Source organism: Podarcis gaigeae (assembly GCF_964106915.1).
Source record: "Podarcis gaigeae genome assembly, chromosome: 12".
NCBI classification, from domain to species: Eukaryota; Metazoa; Chordata; class Lepidosauria; order Squamata; family Lacertidae; genus Podarcis; species Podarcis gaigeae.
Window position 1 is genome coordinate 45,204,024 of NC_139688.1, and position 22,087 is coordinate 45,226,110.

A 22,087-nucleotide genomic window follows, 5' to 3' on the forward strand; every position below is an offset into this window, starting at 1 on the left:
AAGCTTTTCCCCTCCCCTTCCCACCCTCCTCCTCCTCCTCTTCTTCCCGCTGCCAATATATTAAGCAAAGGGAGAAAAAGGCAATAAAATAAAAACAACGACGCGACCAGCCGGTCTCTTTCTTCGCAGGGTGGCAAAATGGCGCCGTCGAGGAAGCGCGGGCGTCGGTCAAGGCGCCCTGCCCTCCCGCCTCTCCATGAAGAGTTTCAGAGGGAAGGGAAAGGTGTGAGGAGGCGCTTCCTTACTTTATAACTCTCAAGTGTAGTCAGAAGACGCGTGTTAAAGGGTCTCGTGGATAACGTGCGAATGGGGAAAATATGCACGCACATTTCAAACACACACCTCGCCATGTTATTCTCTTCTTGTTCACCATCGCTTCGAGGGGCTTCTTCCCTCCCTCTTTTTTTGGTTCAGACCAGTTTTCCGAACTTGGTTCTCCAGCTGTTTTTGGACTACGACTCCCATCGTCGCCAGCTAGCAGGGCCAGTGGTGAGGGATGATGGGAATTGTAGTCCAACCCCCCCCCCACAACAACAGCTGGAGACTCAAGTTTGGGAAACCCTGGTTTAAACTCCAGAGAATCCCTTTGGTTTCTCGAAATCTGCCACTAGATGGTGCTGCTCTGGTGTGCCATGTAGGAGTTTACTTAATGAATTTGCGCAGTGTGTTAATTTATGCAGAATTTTAAGGAAATGAGAATGAGCTTTTGGGAAAAATAAGGTACCTTAAAGTGCAAAGCCTGTCTCCAGAGGTCAACTGCCAATCACTTATGCTTCTATAGTTTAGGCTTATAACGCTTTGCATTGATGCTTTGCATTAATCAGGTTATAGTTTCACCTATACAGGTATCTGCTTTGTATGGGATTCATTGATTCCAAAACTGCTAGCTTCTATGCTTACTCTGTAATACCCTAAAAGCATATTCAGCCTTATGACACTATTATCCCTTTCCTTCAGGTTAGAGGTTGATGCCCTACTCTGCTTTCTGTCAACATGGGAAGTGGAATCTGGAACGGTACAGAACAAGGATTTCTCCGTGGTGTTTTAGCTTTGAGCTCCTTTCTGAAAGAAACCCCATGAGGTCTCACCATGCCATCTCTTAAACATTTAAACATTTTTATTTGAACAAAGGTTTTATGGGATAATCGCTGGATAATTCTGCACTCCTGCTGTTGCTTGCACCTGTAATTGGAATGATGCTTAGAAATGTTGCATAATTTGAGATGAACATCAGGGGATGGAGGGGCTATTTTAAAAAAAAGACTCAGATGTGATATATATTATAGCCAATTCTTCCATAGATGCCAAGCCAAAGAAGAATGGGAAGGGACTCTATGTTGCCCTATTCTCATTTCCTTCTGTACCTGGTCAATTTCTGATGACGTAACAATAGAATGACTGAAAAAGCTGCATAAAACACAGCCCTTCTGAAAGTGCTCAGTCTTGTTTAGCCACTTCAGACAAAAGGGAATATGAAAGGGGAAAACATGATATAAATACTAAATCTTCAGTCATTTTATTTGTTATTTCAGTTCTTATGAGATCGTCTAATGTGCGTCAGAATTGTCCCCATATTACAGATATGGGGAGTGATGAGGGTGGCTTCTTTTAAGGCCATCCTTTAAAGTTAAGTGATGAGCTTGAAATCTGAATTGTTGGGGTAGGGAGAACTCTGGGTTTTAGGCCCGTGCTGATAACTACCATAGTATGTTAGCTATTTGATACTTAGGCAAGAGGAGTCATGCCTTGATATGTCATATTTAAATAACCATTAATTTCCATATAACACATCTCTAGCGCTTTCATCATTCTGTTTATTTAGCACAATCAGTAAGCACCGTGCTTTACAGAATACTGCATGCAGTTGCTTCAGTTACATATCCGTAGGCTTAGTTTCAGTTCATTAGGCAAATATTCTGTACATCGCTTTTAAAGTCAATCTAATTTCAGCTTTTAAACAACTACCCTGATGTGAGTGGTAGCTTTTTCCACCAAATGTATTTACGCAGTAGTTCAGTTTAATTTTATTTCTCTCTTTGCCCATCTCAGGCGTTGATGCTGGACCTATGAAAGGCTGCTCATGATCAGAACTGCAGAACATCCCTCCCAGCGGCTCAGCAAGCTACCATTTATTTTTAATTGCTCCCCACAGTGGAGGCCAATTAAGGATGAAGACAGCAGGGTAAGGATCACTCACAAACCCTTTGAAGGGCACAGACTAAGCATTTGCTTTGCCGGAAGGCTGCCATTAACACATTTCATTGGTGCAAGAATGCAAACACTTGGACACACACTCTGTAGTATTAAATGCAGTACAGTTCTAATTCAACTAAGTTTTAGTGCAGATGGCAACAGAAGTGACAGAATATCACCCCTAGGTTATAAACTTTGAAAATTAGATTTATTTTCTTTATCCCTCCCTCTTTCAGCAGGAAGCACCTGCTTTAGACACTCTAATAAGACTCTCTGTCTCTCTCTGTCTCTCTCTCTCCATATAAATACTAGGTTTTCAGATTAAAATTATAGCAGGAAATTAGCACTAGTTCTCCTTACTGTTTGTTTTTGTGGTAAAGAAAGGATTTCCTTGTCATTTAAATTTTAATGAATTGCGGATTTAAAAAAAAAAATTCTAGGTATTTATAGACTGCCTGTCAATAAAATTCTCTGTGTCATTTACTATAAATTTTTGAGAAAATATCAATTTTCCTAAAATAACGATACAAAAGTGGTTTGCAGCCACTTTAGGTTTAAATGGGGAACTATATGGTATGTACATATAGTTGCAAGTATATATAGTATGTATATATATAGTAGGGAAATATATAGTATGTTGAAATGTAGATTTATTCTGGTTGTGATTAATTTTCTTTTAAAATCCATTTACACAGGGAGAGTTTGAATACATTAAACTATTACTGATTACTCAGTGAATAGATTAAACCACAAGGAGTTTCAAAGAGCTTGTGTCTTTTAAACTTCATGAGTACACAGCAGGAATTTTGAAACTTTTGTTGCAGAGAAGCTAAATTTAGTTTCAATTTATTCACTTCACACTCAAGCTTTTCCATCTCTGCACAGCTATTCACGTGTGGCTTTGTGCAGTAGTATAAATATAGGTTAGAGTGAACCTCCTGTATTTTAATTCCCCCTAAAAAATAGTACATGCTGTTTGGTTGTGATGTTCTTTAAAATAAATTACACTCTTTTCTACCCAGATAACAAGTTGTATATCGTGATTTTAAGATCCCGGGTAATTGTTGCTCTTGTCTTGATGTGGCATAATAGGTTTTTTGTTTATTTGTTTTGTTTTTAATAGTTGTTAAGACCAAACGTATTTGAACATTAAGTATGTTTAAGTATGCTTTGTCTACTTATTGCCCAAAATGCATCTATTTGAAGACTTGTAGTCTAATCACTGGATGAGCACACACTTGTTGGACTGGCATAAGAGTCCCTCCCTGATGTCAGGTGAGAACTGGATGACGTACAAAACTGGTGCTCTTTGCCTCTTCCCTGGTAAGGAATACAGTGGTTGTTGTTGTTGTTGTTTAGTTGTTTAGTCGTGTCCGACTCTTCGTGACCCCATGGACCAGAGAACGCCAGGCACCTCTGTCCTCCACTGCCTTCCGCAGTTTGGTCAAACTCATGCTGGTAACCTCGAAAACACTATCCAACCATCTCGTCCTCTGTCGTCCCCTTCTCCTTGTGCCCTCCATCTTTCCCAACATCAGGGTCTTCTCCAGGGAGTCTTCTCTTCTCATGAGGTGGCCAAAGTATTGGAGCCTCAGCTTCACAATCTGTCCTTCCAGTGAGCACTCAGGGTTGATTTCCTTCAGTATGGAGAGGTTTGATCTTCTTGCAGTCCATGGGACTCTCAAGAGTCTCCTCCAGCACCATAATTCAAAAGCATCAATTCTTTGGCGATCAGCCTTCTTTATGGTCCAGCTCTCACTTCCATACATCACTACTGGGAAAACCATAGCTTTAACTATACGAACCTTTGTTGGCAAGGTGATACAGTGGTACTTTGGGTTAATAACTTAATTCATACCACTTTAGCTAATGGGGCCTCCCGCTGCCGCCGCTGTGCAATTTCTGTTCTCATCCTGAAGCAAAGTTCTTAACCTGAGGTACTATTTCTGGGTTAGCGGAGTCTGTAACCTGAATCATCTGTAACCTGAAGCGTCTGTAAGCCAGGGTACCACTGTACTTGCTTCTTTGATTGGAATGTACTGATCCACTAGTTTTAGGAAAGGCCATGCCTGCCCTCTTCTCCTGTAATCAGGACAGATCCATGAGACATGGAGCTTGCTGCTCTTTGTAGGACTTGAAAGGGAAAAGTATCATCCATAAATGATAGGGTACATATTTTGGTAATTTTAAAAACCATTCCAATTCCCTGAGGATGTAAATCTTGATTTGTCTTGATATTACTGCAGGAATTTACTGCTGTGAAACATGCTTCATGTCCAATTTTGAAATGTTGGTCTCAGTTTTAAATGTCCTTTCCTCCTGAAGATATGGATGCTATTTCTGGAATCAAGGTAAATGCAGCCTTCAGTGGAACATGGAATCTTTCTGAAGGCATTAGCATGGTGAGCATAAAAACGCATTTGGAACCTTGCTGTGACTGGAAAGGCTCCCTGTGGAGGTGCTCAGAACTCTCTGCATATGTAATCCATCTTTCTGTCTCCCACAAGCTTCCTGCGTTTGACTGACAAGTCACTAACTGGCTGGAGTCCAGTCAATGGGAAAAGATCTTCCTGATTTACACGGCATTGTTTGCTCTGCTAAGATAAAACAAAACTCTTAGAGATAAGAGACAGTAACTTTTGGGTCATATGCTTTCTGCATATATGCCATTATGTGGCATATATATTTGCTTACTCTAAACCATGTGGAGAGTATTTGGCAAAACCTTTAAATGGCTGAAGCCTCAAGAAGTATGCATTAAAAATACATATTTAAAACAAAGATAAAACAACTATATACAATCAGAGAAGCATCTCTGAATACTCCACAAAACTGATGATTTTAGCATATACACTTTGACAATCTTAACAAACACAAAACGATACATAATAACCTCTATCACTTAGACTATTGTCCACAACTAAAAAGATATATTGTATCAGTAGCAGTGCTGGTCTGCAGGGTTTATACAAAGGCAAGAGGTAAGGAGAAAAAATTAAAATTAAAATGTGTACTTCATGCACGTCAAACTGTGCTGTAGATGTAGACCATAGGCATCGTTCTACCATATGCCTCACTGTTTGTATAATCTATAAAATCGCCCCAGACTGGATAAAAGTTAATCATATTCCCCTGGCCTCTTGCTATCTTACATTTCCATGTCAGTTTCCCCAGTAATGCTACCTGCCAGACTGCACTATACCACAGGTCCATGGTCAATAATTGCAATAATTTCCATGTCCTGGCAATGGTCATTCTTGCCCTGGTTAACAGATGTGTTATGAGTTCTTTGTTTCCAATTTGTGGCATATCCTGACTATACAGTTTAAGCAGAGGTGGCCCAGGGGTCGTGGGTACTGTCTGCCTTGCCATCAAGGACATCTCTATGAAAACATTTCCCCAGAACTTTTGTTTTTGGACACTCTCACCACATGTGTCAGTATATCCCTTTAGTGGGACACCCTCTCCAACACCAGGTAGAACTGTTTGGGTTTATATATGCTAGGCATCTAGTACCACTTTAAACCTAAAGGAGGATGCATATTGGTGTTGCTTCGAGAAAATAAAGTATGCCTCTGGTATTCATCTACATGCCCAGGACAGAAAAGTATGGGCAGAGTGCCTATGGCTCAAACCTGCAGTGCATATGAGATTAGATTGCTGAACTAGAGATGATACTACAAAATTTAGCCATGGTATCCTCTGAATTATGCCCCCAAGTCTCTTGAAGGTGCTGTCTAGTTCATGGGGACCTTCTCAGCTGCAGACAACTTCTGTCCAGTCCTTCAGACACACTGACTTTATTTTAATTATAGATTGGGTTAGTTTGGTATTGAAAGGACCATGCTGCAAGACCTGGACTCCCTCCATGGTGTAAATGGGTGAATAAACCTTAATTCTTAAAGCCCCGACAGTCTCTGCTGTGTCTTCCATTCTGCAAAGGAATACAAACCCTGTAGGGATGCCTGGGACCCCATAGTCTCTTGCTATTGTTCGGCAGAGAGGGGCAGACACACGACTTTTGTAACAGTATGTTACAAAAGCACAAGCTGTTGAACACATTTATGACTGCTTTCTAGGAAGGCTGCCCTGATGCTGCTAAGGTTGGGATGGAAGAGATGCTCACACCATAAGTGAGCTGATAAAATCTTGGGGCCCAGTGTTTGTAGGTGGCCAGCTGTAATATGGATTGATAAAAAGGTGAGACCGGTGACTCTGGCCAAATCACTTGTACCAGTCTATCTGTGAGGTCAGAATGATGTGCATTGTTATGCCAGTGTTAAGTCAGCATTTGTGCTATCGTGCTGGCAAGAGCTGTAGATCTGACTCCCAGCCAATACATTTTCTTTGGTTACAGGCTCAGCTCATCTTTGGCAGGTTTTGTGAACAAAAGACTGCAGCTCTTGTTTAGCTATAAGGTGCTGTGTCTGCATTGCTTAATTATGAACCTGCAGTGCAGACAAAGGTTTGAATCACTTTCCCTGGCTTTTCACTGTAAGACAAGCTACAGGTTTCCAACAAATCCAACATTCCTTTTAAAAAAGAGTGGGGGTTAATATTGCTCCAGGTGGTGTGTGCTACTTTCTTTTAGGAATTGTTAGCTTTCTGCAAATTATCTTAATGTACTGCCTACATAGATAAACATGTGGTGTCTGGTTAATAATTTTCTGCAATATAAAATAAAGACCCTCGATACAGAGTAATATCTATTCTATTATGAAAATGTTTCTCATTAAAAAAAAATCCCCGACAGGAGCACAAAGGGGTTAGTAAGAATACTCTTTACTACTGAATTTTATTGCTAATAGCTTTAATGTGGCAAGCAGCTTATGTAGTGTGTCAACAGAAATTGTTGTCCGCTGTTGTTTCTGAAATTTTGGGTGAAGATTTATGGAATTATGCAAAACTATCATAAATGTAATAAAATATTGAAGCATTAAAGTAGACAAAACTACCAAAGTATGGAGCAAGATGTTGAATCGCTTAATTCTGATCTGACTGCATTTATATTGCTTTTAAACATCTGTAACACAGTTTGCAAACATTAATATGTGTATGCACTTAATTTTATTCACTTGGAATTTATGTCACAAGTCTGAATTTTGCCGTTGAGTACAGTATTTTTTTAATCATCCCTGTAGCACTTTTGGAGAGTGCGCCATGAGTCGTGTTTGACTAACATATCTTTCAAATAACCTTGTGAGACGGGCTGAGCAGAGGCTATCATGTGATTTGTGGCTTGGGCGGGGATTTGAACATGGCCCTTGAATATGCAAACACTACACTCTATCCACTGCATTATACTGCTTTTGTAATTAGCATGATTGCTTTATCTTGTCTTCCAGGATATTAATCATTTTATGCTATTTGAATACATCATGAAGAAAATATGCCCATTAATTAAAATAGGTGCATAATATGGCAATAATATCTCCCTTCCCCCCAAAGTAGAGCAAAAACTGAATGCCAAATTGTTATCCTGTTTTTGATCTTTTGTCGCAGTGTGCAGATTGTAACATTCTTTAGGAACCCAGAAAAATGTAAAGAAGTGGTCAAAGCAGAGTAAGGCTTTATTGTTGCATCAGTTTCAGTATCAGTCAAGTCCTTTGAGGTTTTTCACATCACCAGCACCCCACCACAAGAATCCTGTGGCAGATGTATGTGTGTGTGCTACCCTCTCAAGTGCAAATATGCACTAACTTTCTCAGTACTATACTCTAACCATGTATAGATCTCAAGCTTTTATAGTTTAGTATTTATATATGTTTATAATAGGCAGTTTCAGGCTAGCATGGACTCAGTGCACTAATCTCAACCTTTTCAAAAGACTTTTGAAGCTGTGGTGCTTTCCTGTTTTATATACCAATTGCTCTGGCAAATACCACGTGTTTAATATTAGCATATAAAAATGTGCATACCAGACAATATCTCAAAGGAAAGAAAATGAACTGGGGAATGTGTGATGTGCGCACAAAAGAAACATCTGTTAATAAAAATGGACCATTTGTTCACATAAAAGCAAGGCGGCAAGTCACAGAACTATATAACATTCCCCCATCCTCAAGTGAATAATTTTGCATGTACACAATATGTACATAAGCCAGCCCAAGGCTGGAAATGAAAAGTGTTTTGTGACCAGTGCTAAAAATATTTGGACATTTCCTTTAAAATTAATAGCATAAAGCCTTGGGGCACTTAATTGTACAAAGTCTGAGGATAATGTGGGCTATTCATTTCCTTTATCCTAAATACCCAGTCATGCTTTTAATTCTTAGATATACTGTGTGCCCTTTCCAATATAATCAGCCTAATTTGTCTTCAGCTGCAAGCAAGTAAACCAAGCTTCATTTGGTTAAGCAAGCTAAGCAAAAACATTTTAAAATCCCCCTCACCCCACCCACCCACATATAGGTAAGTCAACAAGCATGCTCAGGAAAAATGTGTGATCTTGGGATTTTGGTTTGTGTGTGTTCAGGCAGAGGAGCACAACTGCCTTTCATAAGGAAGCCAAAATTTCCTGCCCTATGGTATCTGTGAATATGACTAGCATTTCTAACTTGTAGTTTGGATACTCCCTATCTAATGCTGCTTATTTCATAAATCGATCAGACGGATGCCAACAACAGTAGTAATAAATATCGATATAATTCCTATGTCTTTCTTTGACTGTTTGAACATGCCTATTAGCATTCTTTATCCTTTTGACTTTTCCTTTCTCTTTGACTCATGCTTCGTTCAGAATTAAAGGATCTGGAAAAAAACTGAGGAGCTTGTGCAAGATAATTAACTCCCATTGATGATAAGAGTAATAAATTATAATTTATTTAAATAAATAAAACATAGCAGTACTTTGAAGAGGTGTTGATTTTCTTTCTGGGCTTTATGATTTGATGGCTGGGGGAAAAGGAGAGGCATTTTCACAGCAGTCTTTTGTAGTGCCTAGCAAATTTATTATGGCATACATAAGTCCACTTCTTTGGATGTACTTGCAGGTACATATGTACTTGGTTGGGTAGAATTATGGACAAACATACCTCGAGCCACCAATGGCATCTTTCCTTCCAGGCCTTTGTTCTGCAATCACAGTGAGGGAACTACCAGAAGGCCCTCAGAGCTGGCCCTCAGTGTCTGGGCTGGCCTTGAATGGGGGTAAGTGAGGCAGAGGCCTCTAGCCAGAAATACCAGAAATGTTCTTGTTGTGGGGAGGTGGGGGTCTAGAAAGGATAGGGAATCGTAGAACAGCAGCAAGAACAGAAATGTAGGTGACATAATATATTTCAAGCTTTTTATTTGCACAGACAGACATAGCCGTACAATTGCATGTTTCACCTCTGCACTTAATTGAATTGTAGCACATCTTAACAACTGGGAAAAGATCAGGGAAGAGGCAGCCAAGGGCCTAGAGAGGATAGAGGGGGAGTTTTGTTCATTTACGGTAATACTGGAATTCTTTGTCATTCAGTATCACTCATGGGGAAGATTTAGCACAGACCATGGAAAGGGTTTCTTCCTGTAACTATTTGTGGAATTCGCAGGCACAAGTTGTGACGAGGAGGACCAGGTTGGAGGGCTGGGAAGGGGATTACACAAATGCCCAGAGACAAGGAGAAGAAATCTGTCTCTGGTTATGAAGACTCTATAGAACCTCCAGGTTCAGAGGCATCCTACCACTGAATTCCACCTGCTAAGAGGGCAAGCAAAAGGAATGGGCTTTTCTTTCTTTCTTTCTTTCTTTCTTTCTTTCTTTCTTTCTTTCTTTCTCTCTCTCTCTCTCTCTCTCTCTCTCTCTCTCTCTCTCTCCCTCCCCATAAGGCATTCTGAAGTTAGTGACAATCTAATCTGGTTTGCTACTGGACCAGATGGGCCTTTGCTCTGGCTTTTTTTGGGCAGACACAGACCACGTGCAAAACCTCTGTACATAGTGGCACTTACTTCTGAGTAAGCCTGCATCAACTTGTGCTGCATGGAATTTAAGAGCACAATCTCATATGTTTACTAAGACGCAAGTCTCAGTGTGTTAAATGGGGCTATCTCCCTAGTGTCTGTATATAGCAGGAGTAGGCAACCTAAGGCCCGGGGGCCAGATCCGGCCCAGTTGCCTTCTAAATCTGGCCCACGGACGGTCCGGGAATCAGCGTGTTTTTACATGAGTAGAATGTGTCCTTTTATTTAAAATGCATCTCTGGGTTATTTGTAGGGCCTGCCTGGTGTTATTACATGAGTAGAATGTGTGCTTTTATTTAAAATGCATCCCTGGGTTATTTGTGGGGCATAGGAATTTGTTCATCCCCCCTCCCCCCAAAAAAAGTCCGGCCCACCACATGGTCTGAGGGACAGTGGACTGGCCCATGGCCTGAAAAAAAGGTTGCTGATCCCTGGTATATAGGATTGCAGGTAGCCTAAAAATCCTTTGTGGTATGCAATGTGTCCCTCCACCTTCCTTTCACCTCTAAAATTATTTCAGTTCTTCTACTAGAGCAAACAGATGAAAAGGATGAGTGTCATGGCTGTAAACGAAGACTCTGTGTCAAACAAGCAAAGCCAGGAACAACTCTTCAAGGGAGGAAAATTGCTCACATTTTTATTGCTAAGGCAGAAGGCAGACACCTTAATCACCATCTTTCTCTGGGGAAATAAACAGTCTGCCCGATTTATTTATTATATTTTCACTTGTGTCTCCTGGTTTTATCACTGCCATGCCATTGAAAGCGCCATTGTGCATTTCGATGACATTATCTCTACCATTTGAAGGCCCGTATAGAGAAGCAGCAATAACATGCTGCCTCTGTCTTGTGGTGACCTCAATTACACATTCCTTCCTGTTCTTTGCCTGTTGGAGATGGTGCTTTCGCTATCATGTAACACACCTGCCTTCCGATAGCAGAGAAGGGGGTTGGGGTGTAACTCAGTCTTATTATTATTTCTTTTGCTTCCTTTGTTTTCAGCCATTGAGCTGGCAAACAGTGTCTGCAGCTATTGAAGTCATTTATGGGATTTAATTTTGTAAAAAAGATTATTATTGATATATTTCTCTACCATTCTGAGACGTTTCCCCCAACAGAGAGAGGGTTACAGTGGATGCTAAGCAATAAAGGCCTAGTTAGCTTAAGGTACCTTCAGAGACCAATTTCAACATAACCTTTTGCTTTTTCGATCCAAGAATTTGGACGTTCCCTTCTGTTTTAAACCTATGGAGCTGACATTTACTGAATCGGACCATTGATCTCCACTCTAGCTTGGCGGCATCATCTATCTAAAAGTAGCGCTGCTCCATTTAGATGAGCCTCACCTTTTCCACCCTTCCTGGTCTCTGACATCCTGAAGCCAGGCAATGAGATCTTTAGAGCATGTGCCTAAAGGCAGAGGTTCCCATTTAACTCCCTCCCCACACTTTAAAATCCTCAGCAGATCACTTAACCAATCCCCACACTTTCAACGTCAGCATATTTGTCTAAGCCAGAGCCATATCACATAAATCACAAGCCAGGCTGCTGAAAAGGACCTCTGTCACTGGCCAATTTTTAATGAAAAATTAGACTGCATTAACACCATATTATGGCAATCAAATAGGGCTGCAGGGCCTTGTTGGCTTGTTTCATAAGCTCTTCATTGCTGGTGCTAAATTACGTTTGTGTAAGCAGATGGGGCTTGTCGACCTGGGGAGGTAGACCATCTAGGAGAAGGTAAACTCCTAAACCTGCACTGCCTTGTGGGACATCTTTGGGAGAAAAAATGGTTAAGGAGTAAACCCTACACAAATCCAGAGTGGAGTCCCTAAGATGGTTGGATGGCACCTTGTACGCCTCCTTCCAGCAGCTCCTACAGCCAAGCTGGTGCCGAATGTATTGCTCTGCTTTCCTTTGACCACATCAGCAAGACCGAGAGGGGAGTTTTGTTGTCTGGGCAGTCCAGGACCTCCATACATACTTGCGCCCTGGGGAGGTCACTTCAATGCTGTTAACGCAGCAGTTTGACTTCACCTCCAGAGGCACACTCCATTGCCTCTTAAGACAGACAGATGCCAACAAGTTGTGTGTGCGTTAAATCTAGGCCAGCAACTGAGGTGTCCTGTGTGTGTGATTGGCTCAACTTCAGTAAGGCCAGTAAAGTGTTCTAAAACCTGTACGGTATTATGATAGAATTAGCCATGCCAATGTCTCCCAAAACTAATTGATAATCCATTTATTTCCTGGTTTTTTAACTGTCACAACAAAATCAATAAAAATAAGAATATAACAATATAATTTCACAGGAAAGCCTTCTCCAACCTTGTGCCCTCCAGATGTTGCTGAACCACAACTCCAATGTACCTTACCCCTGGCCATAGTGGCAGGGGCTGATGGGAGCTCCAAATAATCTGGATAGTATCTGCTTTGGGGGAAACTGAAGTAGGGCATATGCGACAGGAGCAACACACAAATGTGAGACATAAAACATTAATACAGAGCAATAAAATGTTTCCAAATGTTATCACAATTGGCTCTACTCTTAGGAGTGAAAGGCAAATTACAAATGAGTACAGTTAGCTTTATTTTGCAAAAGTTTGGCTTTTCTTGAACAAAGCTTGGCTAATTTGTGGCCCTCCAACTCCCATCATCCCTTGCCACTGACCATAGTGGCTGATGGGAGTTTTAGTCCAACAATACTTGGATAGTTACAGGGTAGCCACCCCTGGTCTACTTGAAAGGGGGGTCCGCTCATTTCCAAATAACATTTAAATACAAAACACCTGTATTATTATTTTTTCAGTAGAAGAGGATTGAGAATTGGTGTCCAAAGGGAAGTTCATATTGCCTGGTAACAGTAATGATGCTTTAACCTGACTCCATGATTAAAACCTTTTTCAAAAAGTGAAAATCGGGACACAAAGGTTGTTGAGTTGTGGGTTTTTTTTTGCAAAATCTCCAAAAAAGAAGTCTTTTACCTATTTTTTTAAATGAAAATTGCCCCAAACCAACAACACTTTTCCTGGAAATTTTTGCCGCTTTTAAAAAATTCCGCCCAGAGGCCATTTTTGACAGGCGAATCTCAGCTATGTCCAGAAAATTCTGGATGTATGTCAGCCCTGGTATTACATCATTCAGAACCTGTACAGATTAGGGAGCACGTTTAAGTAAAAACAAATCCTTTAACAGTAATATAAATTAACAGCAGCCAATTGTTATTTCCTTGTTATAAAGCATACACAATGAAAATGGGTCCATCCAGCTTTCCTGTCCTGAAGAAAGGAGTTTTCTTGCTGAGAAAGTTGACTGTGGCAAGGGGCAACCCTGGTGTTGTGAAGTAGCCGTTCTGTTTTTGGCAACGGCCTGATTCACAACACCAGCTGCTGCACCGAGCCATACGTTTTAGATCTCTCTTCTTTGTGCTCTAGGATTTAGGGCTCCTTGATTATCTTCCTTCCTGCCCACACCTGCAAAGCAGAAATCAAAGATATGTCAGATGTTAACAAGAGCCAGCTAGCTTTCCCACTTTCTCCTTTAAAGTATTATAAACGATAGAAAATTTCCCCAAATAAGACCACTCACTTGATGCAGTTTTAATAATCTTCCCCTAAAACAAATTTAGTGAAGCCAAACTAATTACCGTATATGAGGCTGACTTTGCATTGTTTATTTGGTGTCTGATTTTCTGGCTTACCATACCAAGTAGTTTGAAGGATATTCCAAAGATATCATGTGTGAAATGCTCAAATGCATGTAAGGAATGCTTTAAAAAAATATTATATGCATAAATGTACCAGTGTTGCATCAGTACAAACAATTGTTCCAGAATAAGTGTGTACCACCCTCTATTTTGACATACACAATCACCAGCACAGATTGACATCCTCACTTCATATGAGTGCAGCAAAGTGTTGGGGAAGATCCACTCCTTTTGCTAAATTTAACCACTCTGATTTTGAGTGTAACAAGCTGGTTAACAGGCATTTATCACACTAACCGGTGTTAAATTATCTTGGGTATTCTGAGGATCATTGATGCTATAAGGCAAATATCTTTTGGGGGCAGGTCTGTTCAGTGCAGAAACACTGTAAAAACCCTGGGGTTTTCAGCATTCCAACTCACTAAAGAGTGTTAATCTGAAGTGGGAAAACTACCCCATTCCCTCTAGCACCCACATGGACAACCCAAGGCCTCAATACGCAGCACTAGTCAGCTGGGGAAGGTGGGAGGCATGATGGGACATTTAAAGAAGCTCAGGCTGAGATGGGGGAGAGGGAATGTGAAGGAGTGTGATAAAGTGATTGCGAGGAAGGCTGTGTTTCTTTTTATATGAGTGAGCTGGGGTGGGGTGGGGAGAGCTGGGAGACCAGAGGCCTTGCAGAGTGTGCTAGTGCTGTAATGAGGACAAGACTTGGGCTACTTCAACTTCCTCTTGGAAAGCTCACCAATGAAACATGCAAATTGAGCATGCCCAATTTGCATATTTATAATTGACAATTACGCTGGCCAGGTTTTTGAGGCTGAGATACGGACAGCGCTAACAGAGCTGCCCACCTGTTGCCTAAATGCCGCTGAACGATAAAACCCAACCCTGCTAATGAACTAAGGAATGAATAGCAAACACCCCCATTGGCGTGCACATTATTGCTCATATAAAAAAAGTAATCAGAAATTTGGCTGCATTGAGTTAGCTGACAATGCAAGGGAGCTCTTGAGGTTATTTTTACACTGGTGGAGCAAAGCTGCATTCCAAAGCTGAGTATATAAACCACAGAAAATCAATTCCCACTTTCTCTGACTCCACCCCACCTCCAATCTTATGTCCATACTTTTTAAAAAAATGCAAATCTGTGGGTTTTGGTTGAAAGGAAAAATGTATATATTTCTTATGTCTGGCCTGCTGACTTTATATACTGTAAAATGAAATGGCTGTAACTGGGGAAGCATAAGGATAATGCAATCCTATATAAGTATGGTAGGAAGTAAGTCCCACAACTTACTCCCAGGTAAGTGGACAAAGGATTGTAGCCTGAATTTAACTGTGTGTGTTTTGTGTGCAGTTTTATTCACGATGCCTTTTTCTTGAGAGAAAAGTCATTTGTTAAGAAAATGCTTCCTAGAAAATCAAGTAACCCCCCCCCCCAAAAATAGCGCATTTTATTTTACTAGTATTTTGCTCTCACTCAGAAAAAGAAATGATTTGGAAAACAAATTTACATGTGCATTGGCTAGAACAGTCATTGAAGGGAAATGGCTGCTTCTGAGTTGCTTGTGTGGTACCAGCTATTTTTTTTTGTTGGCTTTTCTACGCTGCACAAGATTGACTGCACCAAAGAAGTTTGGCAGGATTAATCTGAAGAAGACAGAAAGACGACTGAATTAATAGGCTATTACCAAAGAAGGCGACTCTATTTGCATGAAATATTAATAGCACTAATAAACTTCTGGCAGATGAATTCCAGAGCATATGGATGGCATTTGTAGCCACGATCGCTCCAGAAAATGAAAACCAGAGAATAGGTGACAGGGTATCGTTCACCACGACAAATTACAATTAAATTGTTAGATGGTTTGAGAGTTGCAAGCTTATGAATTGGCTGGGGCCTTTTTGGACATTTCTCCCACCTAAAGGGATTCTGCTTCAGAAGAGAGTAAGCTTGTGCAGGTCTTCCCATCCTCTTCATGGTGGAAAAAGGTAAACTTCTGAATGGGAGATCCTGTGGTTAAAATATCGCTCAAATTTACCTGCTCCACCTTCCTTGTGATGGAAGAATTAAGGGAGGGAGTATGCGGAGTGTGAAGACAAAAGACATGGATTTGCAAACTTCCAAATCAAGCAGATCCATTTTTCAAGGACTTGGTCTGGCTTCAATTTCTTGTCCACTAAGCCGCCTTGTTGAGACATCAAGCTAAATCATAGGTCGCCAAGATTTTTGGAATATGGGCACATTTGCGGAAGTACAGTGGGCACAAGTCATAAAATAGCTGCTATGGGGTATGTCATAACTCAAAATGGCTGCCACAAACAAGAGTAGAAAAAAATTACAGGACTATAGGATGGTGTGGGCAGGCTCCCCCATCCCCACTCCACAATAAATGGAAAAAGGTTGCCTACATTATCCATGGCTGTGCTTACTCCATTCTTTTCTGAATGGAAGGGAGGCTGGGAGTCATCCAGTGAAATGTGGGCATGTTTTAAGGGGATGTTTTCTGTGTAGGAGAGATTAAGCCAGTGCAAACAGGAGCTGAGCAGGAAAAGCAAGCACCCTCTCGTGCACTGTTGACGTTTGAGGGGATATTTATTGAGATCTATCAGAAGTGCCAGAGGGTACTGCCAGGCACCCTTGCACTTGCCATGTTGGTGACCATACTTTAGAATGTGGATTGGAGAACCTGTGGTCTCCAGATGTTGCTGGACTCCAACCAGGTCAGGGGTTGATTCAAGCTGTGATCCAGCAACAACTGGAAGGCCACAAGTTCATCAACATTAAAGCCATGGCTTTAAAGGAAAACTTGCTAAAAATGATGTATAGATGGCATTTGACGCCAGTAAAATTTGCTTAAATGTATAGGAAAAAAGAAAGGAAATGTTGGAAATGTAAAAAGGCAGATGGGGACTATTTCCATATGTGGTGGACCTGCGATAAGGTAAAAAAAATTGGGAATCAATTTATAATGAACTCAAAAAAATATTTAGATATACTTTCCCCAAAAGACCGGAAGCGTGTCTATTAGGATTAATAGAAACACAAATTAAAATAGAAGATCAAAATTTGTTCATGTATGCTACAGCTGCCGCGAGGACCCTTCTGGCCCAAAGATGGAAAGTACAAGATATACCAACTATTCAGGAGTGGCAGGCGAAGTTGACAGAATATGCAGAACTTGCCAAACTGTCAGGGAAGATCCGGGACCAGGGAGATCAAAGATACCAAAATAACTGGAGTAAATTTATTGAATATTTAAAGAAGAATTGTAAAGAGGTCAAGACACTAGCAGGATTGACATAATACCTCCAATGTATAATAGTACTAATATGAGAATGATGTGCGTGATGGAAAGAGGATAAATATACCAGTTGTGGGGAGGGAGGGGGGTCGTGACTTGGCAGAGTCAAAGGGAATGTATGGTGCTATTACAATTTGTTGGAAAAGAATATGTAAGGAAAACAATAAAAATTCACTTGGCAAACACAAGTTCATCAACATTGGTTGTGTGTGACACAAATGACCCAGGCAATTCTTGGCCTCCTCAATGCAGCCCCAAGGACTGAGGTTAACGCTAACATTAGTTGTGAAACAAGTAAAATTGAAAGTGCACAGATGGAGGGTTGCAGTGTGCGAGTTTACCTAGGCTCCTTCATATCATACTAAATGATTTTTAGCAAGACATCTAAATGCGGTTAGTGACACATTCCAGATTTGCTGCTGTCAGATGGGAAGTGTAAGGGATGCTAAAGCATGTACAGTGTTACCTCAGTTTTCGAACATAATCCACTCTGGAAGACCATTCGACTTCCAAAACGTTCGGAAACTGAAGCAGTTACTTCCAAGTTTTCGGCGTTCGAAAACCAAAACATTCGACTTCCGAGACATTCGAAAACCGAGGTACCACTGGTACTGGTTACCTAGAGTGGTTTGAGACGAATGGGTGCTTTGGACACAATTGTCTGGATTTGATTCAATTGCAATTCTCTCTCTCTTTCTTCCAAAGCAAACAAAGAGTCTAACTGAAACCAGAGGAAGGCAGCCTAACAGGCAGCTAGGTGTATGATAAATTTATCTTGAATTTGTATAGATAGATAATCATAATCAGGAACTTCATTAACCAAGCAAGACTCAATTCTGCACTAATAGTTCACACTGGATTTCAAGAGGTAGAAAAAGGTGCCAAAGGCAAAATTCCTTGAAAATTAAAATTAATTTCTCCCTGCCTCGTCTAAAACATAAATATATTCATCACCCTAGGTAGTATGCTGTATCCAAGCAACCTAACTGTGGCCAGTCTTTGAAATAGATGAGGCTTTTCACCAAAAATTCATCATGACAGTCCGTACAGTGAGCGAAGAGTGATTTGCATCGGTCCCCGTTAGGCTTATATTTTGAGCAGCATTTTTTTTTAGCCTAAGTAAACAAGTAATTCCTCCCCAAGCCAAATGTCACAATTAACCTAACCTTTTATTCCCCACCGCCCAAAAAAACTTAGTGCCTCATGAAATATGTACTACCCTTTGAGCAATGTCTGTCACATTTGTTTGGTCAAGTATCTCTCATTCTAGTCATTTTTGCTGCAGCTCCTTTTAATTTTCCTGCCTGATAATATACGTCTATAAGATGCATACTCAGAGTACCCCCACTTGACCCAAAATACAGGGTACTGCTGGTATAGATATATCCTTACTATTTTATAAGGAACAGCCATTTACCAAAACAGAGCAGAAAAGTTATCAGCCCAATTCGTATGCACACAAATACTTTATTTCTTTGGTAACAGTGGCCTAATAATTCTGGCCCCTCTTGTCTGTGATATCTTTATCCTCCGCAGGTTAATCCTGCCAAGTTTCTTAGCTACAGTGTATGTCACACAGTGTATAATATCCAACAATGCAATTTTGCTAATCCTGTTTTATGAGCTTTGTGGCCCTGTCTGGTCAATCCAATAGTCGTTAAAAATCTCATGGAAGGTTTTTGGCAAGATCTCTTTTTTCCTACGTAGCTTGAATTAAGTGGTTTAAGAGCCAAACATTGTACTTGAACATCTGCCAATGTCCTTCAGACACAGAATGTCAAGATACTTAATTAAATAGGCCTCCAAACTCTTTCAGACACCCCACCTTATCCAGTCAGCTCAAACATACTAAGTAGGAGTGTTATATATATATGTATGTATTCAGTCTTTTTCAGTGCATTCTCCACACAACACAAACGGTCAAGTCTCGGCACATTCATGGCCCATTATCTTAGAAACAGATTAAAAACAAACATGTAAAGACGGTCTCATTAACAGTCCTTTTGTTGTCTTGTTTACCATTTAGTGGACTCATTACCATTAATTATTAGCGGAGGAAACGAGCAGCACAGGAATGTTATTCTTTCCAGGCAAAATTTACATGTGTAAAGAAAGAAGCAAAGATACAGAATATCCGGGTTCTGTGCCATATCTCCATCCAGTTTCCTGAACAAACTGCACAAATCTTCAACCACTGCCACAACTAAAAGGACAGGGTGATTCATAATGAAGTATACAGTTTCCATTCAACTGTATACTTCATTATGAATCACCCTGTATAGATCTCCTGCATGGACGTGGGCAGGGGAGCAGCTGCCCCCCAAAATCAAGTAAATACTTAACTATAAGTAAAAATAATCAGAATATTTGTAACTGAAATACTCACTGAGGTCACTTGGATATGGCACATTCTAGCAGAGCAACTGGCAACCCAGCTGATCAACAGGCATGACTTCCACAAACTGACCAATTGTGTTGCAAGTAGCTCAGTTCTGGAACAGGATAGGTGGGTCTCCTACTCCTACAATAAATCTTGGCTTCACCCATGATCTTCCTGTACTGTCAAGTTACCTGCAAAGGCCCTTCTCTGTGTGCCCCCACCAAAGGAGTGGGTGCAGCCATGAGGGAGCGGGCCCCATCTGCAGAATGCCCTCTTCAAGAAGGCTAGCTGGCCCCTACATTGTGACATTTTCACCGCCAGATTAAGACATTTTAATTTCCCCAATCTATTCAGCTTTCAGGGACATGGGTGGCGCTGTGGTCTAAACCACTGAGCCTAGGGCTTGCCGATTGGAAGGTTGGCGGTTCAAATCCCTACGACGGGGTGAGCTCCCATTGCTCTGTTCCAGCTCCTGCCAACCTAGCACTTCAAAAGCACCCCAAAGTGCAAGTTGATAAATAGGTACCACTCTGGTGGGAAGGTAAACGGCGTTTCCACGCACTGCTCTTGTTTCGGTGTTCCATTGCGCCAGAAGCGGCTTAGTCATGTTGGCCACATGACCCAGAAAAACTGCGGACATACGCTGGCTCCCTCGGCCTGTAAAGCGAGATGAGCGCCGCAACCCCAGAGTCGTTCGTGACTGAACTGTCAGGGGTCTTTTACCTTTACCTTTATTCAGATTTCTGGTGCTTTTAGTGTTCTTCACACTACTGTTTCCTTTTTTTATTGCTGGCTTTCTTCTGGTGCTCTTTTAACTGTTCTTAAGATTTTACGTCTATGCCTTTTTTATGGATTTAACTTCCCTTTGAGAATCGTCCAGAGTACCTTTCACAGTATAGAAAAGGTGCAAATGAACACATAAAAACATTGGTGTTCGGATGCTAGTTGCCACACCAACCATTTCTGAATGCGAAACACTAAACAGAGGAAGTGCCTCTTCCTTCTTCTCCAGTGTGACCTTATGTCATGGACTAATAAACTGCCTGTATATTTAAATTATACTTAAATAATAATAAATAAGTCAGGTTTTCCAGGCACAATAGTAGTGTTGTGTACACACACACACACACACACACACACACACCAAGCTACATTTTCATAATGTTACCTTATCCTGGGTGTAAACTAGTGCAGAAAAACTTGATTGATTGAATGGTTCATAAATTGCAGTTGAAACTGTGAACTGTAAATGGCATGTTACCTCCCCTATGGCAGGATGTTGGCACAGGATACTGCAGCTGATAGCACTCTCTCTCAATCCAGGCAATGAATTTCACATTATTTCATCTTGTTAAGAAATATACCTCCTTTAAATATCCTCATTTTTTTTAAACTCAGCCGATAATTTAAACTGGCAGATCCGAGGCATAGAAAGGTTTTAATTTGTTTAACAGCGGAAGTACTATTCTCTTCCCCACTTTTATACGGTTGGATATTCTTTGTGGAGGTTTATATTGACAGACTAAGAAATACTGATCTATTTTGGGCTTTGATGATGCCTATTTTCTTTCCTATCCCCTATTTTTTTTAATAATAATAATAGTATTTTGAGGAATTTTAGTAACAAGTGGGTGGCTTGTTCAGTAAAGTTTTTGATGCAGCCTATTGTCAATTATTATCCTGCTCAGTTCCTACGAGTCAGAATGTAGAGCCCTATTTCCATATCTCATCAATCTTCACATTCTCTCTGTGAGGATCAGCCATTTCTAAGCTCACCACCCACCCCTGCTTTGTTTGCTTAATGCAAATTGTACACCCTCTGATCACTGGTTCCTACTCAAGATGGCTAGATTACCTGCGGTATCAAAGGCAGTCGTGCCTCTGAATGCCAGTTGCTGGGGACATGAGGGGGGGGGGAGTGGTTTCTGCAGATTTTTCCATGCTCTGAGAAAAGACGGAAGAAGCAGGTTGCAATAATTGTATGACAGCAATCTGTGGATGCTCCATACAAGTGAGTGAACAAAGGCAAGTGAAGAAGTGAGTGAACAATTGCACATCTAATGCTGTGAAAACACCCCTTGTCCAACATATTCTTAATTGGGATGCAGAATTATTTAAAAAAATCACCTCGGAATTTAGCATCCAACTGCAATGTGAATCATGCAACAACTTCAGCATTGGCTTGATGGATCTGAAGGATCTCTGTGAAGACCAGAACTCTTGACTCCCACAGTCAGTTGCTTCTAGGAAGCTTGTAAACAGGACAGGTTAGGCACAGTCTAGCCCATGGGTAGGCAAACTTAGGCCTGGGGGCCGGATCTGGCTCAAACGCTTTCTAAATCTGGCCCGCGGACAGCCCGGGAATCAGCGTGTTTTTACATGAGTAGAATGTGTCCTTTTATATAAAATGCATCTCTGGGTTATTTGTGGGGCGTAGGAATTTGTTCATTTCCCCCCCCTTCAAAATATAGTCCGGCCCCCCACAAGGTCTGAGGGACAGTGGACCGGCCCCCTGCTGAAAAAGTTTGCTGACCCCTGGTAGCCTCTAAACTTAAGATCT

General features: G+C 41.0%; 2 long non-coding RNA genes across 9 annotated transcripts in view; one reads left to right on the forward strand and one right to left on the reverse strand.

Moving 5' to 3' along the window:
* The first annotated feature begins 117 nt into the window (after positions 1–117).
* Positions 118–12,637, forward strand: LOC310828462. Of its 3 annotated transcripts, XR_014556905.1 has the most exons (5): positions 118–223; positions 958–1,015; positions 2,050–2,182; positions 4,440–6,393; positions 10,670–12,637. It is a non-coding gene; the product is annotated as an uncharacterized lncRNA (long non-coding RNA). The 3 variants fall into 3 exon arrangements; XR_014556906.1 differs by lacking the exon at positions 958–1,015; XR_014556907.1 differs by lacking the exon at positions 118–223 and having other exon boundaries at positions 246–1,015.
* A 696-nt stretch (positions 12,638–13,333) lies between these two features.
* Positions 13,334–22,087, reverse strand: part of LOC310828447 — a 100,970-nt gene continuing 92,216 nt past the window's right edge. For 4 of the 6 annotated variants that reach the window (XR_014556871.1, XR_014556873.1, XR_014556874.1 and 1 more), the window contains one exon: positions 13,334–13,606. This is a non-coding gene — a long non-coding RNA (uncharacterized lncRNA). Of the gene's footprint in view, positions 13,607–15,356; positions 15,493–21,184; positions 21,472–22,087 lie in introns of those variants that run through there. The other 2 variants (XR_014556872.1, XR_014556876.1) reach the window with 2 other exon arrangements.